The sequence below is a fragment of the Nicotiana tabacum genome, chromosome 23 (assembly GCF_000715075.1).
Source record: "Nicotiana tabacum cultivar K326 chromosome 23, ASM71507v2, whole genome shotgun sequence".
NCBI classification, from domain to species: Eukaryota; Viridiplantae; Streptophyta; class Magnoliopsida; order Solanales; family Solanaceae; genus Nicotiana; species Nicotiana tabacum.
Window position 1 is genome coordinate 119,586,833 of NC_134102.1, and position 6,000 is coordinate 119,592,832.

Consider the following 6,000-nt stretch of genomic DNA (forward strand, 5'->3'; position numbering starts at 1 on the left):
AAGATGGTATGATATGGTATTAAGTCGGAGTTATGTGGTGCAGGTAACTATGGAGTAGTAAAGGAAGAATGTGGTAGAAAGGCGAAAGAAATGAGATTGCATTTATTAAGATCCTATGGATATGATATGACTCAAGAACATTATGTAAGCATGATGACGGGGAGAGGCAGTAAGGGTTCCATCACTAGATGTTATTGATATATAAGTGCAAATGAACACTTGATACATAAGGAGCCAGTATGCGGGGTAAGTTAAGACAAAAGATATAACCCAAGAGAGATCATGCAGAATATAGATATGAGAATAGGCTAACAAGTAGTTAGTAATTGATTCATGAAGAGCCTACTCATGGCTAGACAAGAGGATACAGACAAATCAGCAGATTATGCAAGATAAACGTAGTGAACCCCAACATAGTGAATTCTGTCTCGCATATATGATGTCGTAATCCTTGAGAAATATTCAGATAGGAGTTGGGGTTGTTAAAGGTACCGTATAAGTGTTACGAAAATTAAAAAATGGTGCCACTGAGAAGACAGTCAAAAATTTCAGTTCAAAATCAACCTTATGAGCACAAGGGCATGGAGGTAAGTAATTAAGGATAATTATAGGTGAGTAAGAACATCAAAAATTCTTTCGGGTATACGATGTAATAAGCTCGCACCTTTACAGGAGTCAAAGGGCCTCTCTTAAGTACTACAAAGAAATACTAGCTGAGGGAATAAGGAAGAAGGCTTCAACTTAAGCATAGTGACATACAGAAAAAATGGTCTTATAACAACAGTCTCAGAACAATATTGTATGCACTCCATAAGAAAGTGGCACATATCGTGGCTAATGAACGGGAAGAAAACAAAATCAAAAGATGATATTTGAAATCATATGAGTTACAAGAAATTCTAGTATTTGTGGGCAATGAAATAAGCCATGTATTCATGCAACAAGTGGCAGAACGACCATGAAAAGTAATTGCTTATGTTTAAAGACAACTAAGAAAGCACGAGAAGAATTACCCGACCCACGATTTAGAGTTAGCCGCGGTGATTCATGCATTAAAGATATGAAGGCACTATTTGTATGGCATTCATGTTGATATCTATACGGATCATAAGAGCCTTCAATATATCTTCAAGCAAAAGGAATTGAATTTACGCTAAAAGAGATGGTTGGAGCTACTGAAAGACTATGACGTTGATATTTTATACCATCCGGGGAAGGCGAATGTAGTAGCTGACGCCCTCAGCCGTATATCTATGGGTAGCATGCCATATTTACAGCCAGAGAAGAGTGGGATAGCCCATGAGATTCATCAGCTAGCTAGTCTTGGAGTTCGATTACTGGACTCAGGTGATACCGAAGTTACTATTCAGGACACGACAACATCATCTTTAGTAACTGAAGTGAAGGAACATCAATATGAGGATCATGTGCTAGCTCGTTACAGAGATACATCCCCTCAAAAGGAGAATACAACATTTGAGATTACAGGATATGGAGTCATCAGATATCGAGGTCGATTTTGTGTTCCTAATGTGGCAGGGTTACACCATCAGGTTATGGGAGAAGCTCACTCTTCTTGTTATTCCATTCATCCAGGAGCGACGAAGATGTATCATGATATAAGGGGAATATACTGGTGGGATGAAATGAAGAAGGATATAGCAGAGTTTATTGCTCAGTGCCCTAATTATCAGCAGGTTAAGATTGAGCATCAGAAACCCGATGGATTATTGCAGGCTATAGAGATTCCGACTTGGAAATAGGAAGTGATTAATATGGATTTCTTCATAGGCTTACCTCGTACCCAGTGTAAGTTAGATTCTATATGGGTTATTGTGGATAGACTTACAAAATCAGCCCATTTTCTACCTGTCAGGACTATGTATTCAGCAGAGGATTATGCAAGGCTTTACATTAAGGAGATAATGCGACTTCATGGTGTACCTATATCTATTATCTTAGATAGAGGTGCTTAGTTTACATCTAATTTCTGTAGGTCCTTCCAAAAAGGATTGGGGACTCAAGTAAGTCTTAGTATAATATTTTATCCCAATACAGATGGTCAGGCGGAGCGTACTATTCGAATACTGGAGGATATACTACGGGCTTGTGTGATGGAGTTCAGGGGTAGCTGGGATGATTATTTTCCACTTATTGAGTTCTCATATAATAATAGCTATCATTCAATCATCCAGATGGCTCCATATGAAGCACTTTATGGACTGAAGTGTAGGTCACCTATCAGATGGTTCGAGGTTGGGAAACTAAGTTAGTAGGACCAGAGTTGGTACAATAGGCAGTTGAGAAAATTAAGCTTATACGGGAAAGGCTATTAGCAGCTCAGAGTCGTCATAACTCCTATGCAAATAATCAGCAACGAGACTTGGAGTTTCAGGTAGATGACTGGGTATTCATAAAGGCATCACCGATGAAAGGAGTTATGAGATTTGGTAAGAAAGGAAAGCTTAGCCCTCAGTATATTGGACCTTATAAGATCATACGCAGAGTAGGCCAGGTAGCATATGAGTTAGACTTGCCTTCCAACTTGGAGTCAGTACATCCAGATTTTCATGTGTCTATGCTCTGCAAGTGTATTGGAGATCCTTCTAGAGTCATTCCAGTTAACGATTTTGAGGTCACAGAGCAGCTATCATATGAGGAATCTCACGTTGCTATACTAGATAAACAAGTTCGAAGATTGAGAATTAAGGACGTAGCTTCAGTTAAAGTACTTTGGAGGAACAAGAATGTGGAAGAGATGACTTGGGAAGCTGAAGAAGACATGAAGTCTAGGTATCCTCACTTGTTTCAACATCCGGAGGAGGATCAGACTAAGACATCACAGCCTTTAGGTACGTATATGGTACTTGGTTCTTATGTTAGTTATTATCATTGGTCATGTGAGGCCATTGGTGTTATTGATGATTGTGGCCCTGTGTGGCTTTGTGTTGTTGGGTTTTCTGTTTGACAGGTTGGTAGTAGTACCATTATAGAGGAGACTCTGCCAAAATAATTTCTATAGATCTCTGGGAGTTTAACATTCGAGGACGAATGTTTCTAAGGAGGGAGGATTGTTACACTATGTGCGTCCCAAGGCGATGTATAATGAATATGAGACTTGTTAATCACAATTTAAATGATTTTAAAATCATAATATAACTATATATGATGTTTGGATAGATAATATAAAGTTTGGGAAAAATCGGATTTAAGTTGCGAAACAACTGACTAAGGATTTGCATTGTAACAGAGCTTTTTGAGAAATAAATTTCATGTACTATATGAGGTCTTTTGGGGACATATTATATACAAAATTGAAGGTCTTGGAATGGAGTTTCCAACTATCTTAACCGTTTATTCATACGACATCCGGATAAAAAGATATAAGCATCGGAATATGGGCCAATGAGAGGGTGCCAAGCTAGCACCTCTTTGACTTTTCAAAAGTTGATATATAGGTCTTAACTGATCTCTCTCTTCATATTTACATAGAACGCAACTAGAGAACACCATAAAACGTATCCTTGAGCTCTTTAATAAGGTCTCAAAGAATACTAATATCCCGGGTACGAAATCGAGAAGCGATAACATCAGAACGATCCCTACGACGTAAGTATCATTAGACCGCCTCTCTTTTTGCTTTGTAGTTCGATTTTTGCAAGGTACTTCATAGTTAAGAAACATCTAATTTCTGTATTTAAGTGTTTAAATATCAAAGAAGGTTGATAAATTAGTTTTCTAATATTTAGAACTCGTGGGACGGTGATCGGAAGTCGTGAGTTCAATTTATTTCACTTTTAGTGGACTGCTTTGTAGCCCACTCGTGTTAGCCTATTGTGCTGCTGATTTATAGAATTTAGAAATATGAAGGCCGTGGATAAATACCACATGTGGTAGGGTAGTAGTCTGGTCTCTCGTTGTTGCAATTTCAGGCTAATTAATAACTTATTGATTGAGTATGCTATGGTATATTTGAGGGTTTTGTTGTATTGAAAGTCCCGAATTATAGTTGGGTTATTTTTGAGTTGTTGATTGTATTGTGTTTGTATCTCGCCTATAGTAGGCTTGAGGGAGCAGTGAAATCAGGGGAAATGCTTTCCGTTTTATTTTAGAATCGAATTATCATTTGAGATACGTGATATACCACCGCCATCTAAGTTGTACACGTATTTCTTTATTATAGGGTTGGCGCGCTAGTTGTCATAAGCTTGTTGTTGAGTTGCATTGATGACTTGAGGTATGTTAAGGCTATCCATTCTTTCCATTTGGCATGATCCATATGATACAAATAAAACGTGCAAAGGCTGAACTTTCATAAATGACTATATTCATAGAAGTACTAGGGGTTCCTATGTTCTGGATTCCCTATATGTCCTACTTTCATATTGTCTGTTCATGGGTCTCATGACATTCCAAGAGATATTATTGACTTACTTCATTATGCATTGCATCCATTTATACATGTACACTGATCCATGATCAGATGGCGTTATATACGCGTATAGTATATGTATATTGGGTATGGGGAAAGGTTATAGCGTTATATACACACCACCACCTGATCAGCTGGTATACGTTGATGATTTCTACCACAGTGGCTGAGGTGATATGATGGGATTCCCTCAGAGGCTTGATGATATTATGTACGCATATACCTATGCATGGTATGACATTTATATGCACATGCATGACATTATAAATTTTTCATGATTCACAGAGCTATCCAGAATTACAGGTTGAGTTCTTCACTCCATGTTTCTTTCATGTATTTTATATATTACTTTTATGCCTTACATACTTGGTACTTTATTTGTACTGACATCCCTTTTGTTTGGGGACGCTGCGTTTCATGCCCGCGGGTCTCGATAGACAAGTTAAGAGTTCTCCTAGTAGGCTATTAGCTCAGTGGAAGGTGTTTGGGTACTCCACTTACTCCGAAGTTGCCTATTTGGTCAGTATAATTTGAATATGTATTGATTGGTATGTCGGGGCCCTTTCCCGACCTTTATAACATTTATGTACTTTTAGAGGCTTGTAGATAAATGTCATGTATATGGATACTTGTATGGCCTTATCGGTCTATGTTTTGAGTATACAAATGATTATGTCGGTCATATAGGCCCGTATGTCACATGTATAAGTTTCTATATCATGTTGGGTCGTCCTACGTATAGTATTCCCTTATGTTTTATTCCTGTTATCTCATGACAACCCTTTTGGCTTACTTACCCATAACGGTATGATAAGAAAGATATGCTACGTTGGTACTCGATTTTGTAAGGCACCGGGTGCCCGTCGTGGCCCTGCGGTTTGGGTCGTGACAATTGTTCTCCTATTAATTAACTCTATTCAACTTGAAGGCTTAGGCTAACTAATTCATTCAGTTTGAATTCATTTCTTTTACAACTAGTTTCAATATTCATTTATTTATCTTTTCCAATTTGTACCAAGTTATACCACGTATCTTTAGAACTACGTATAAATTCAATTGCTATCCGTATTTCGGGTAAACAGTTTGGCGCCCACCGTGAGGCTAAGGATAATAGTGGTTATTTGATACAAATCTCTGTAAAACACACTATTTTACACTTGCTCTTGGAGGTGTCTTTGATTTCAGGCTAAAAATGATGAACTCTTAGTTAATGGCCCTACCTATCGACAACGAATCTGGCCATCAAGATGAGAATAAAACAACCTTCATGGTAGAACCAACATATAGCCCCGAAAACAACATTCATGGTAGAACTCGATCTGCAGTTCGAAATACCCAAAATGTTGAAGAAGACGGGATCGACATGCGTATGATTTTTGAAATGTTGCAAGCTCAACAGGTAGCGATAGCTCAGTTATAGAGCCAAACCCAGACACCGAGCATACCTGAGCCCGGTCCACCCCAAGAAGTCACCCATAAGACGGGGCCAGCTTTAGCAAGGTCAAATGAACAAGGAGCAGGAACTAGCTTCGAAATTATAAAGATGATCGAGGAACTAACAAAACGGA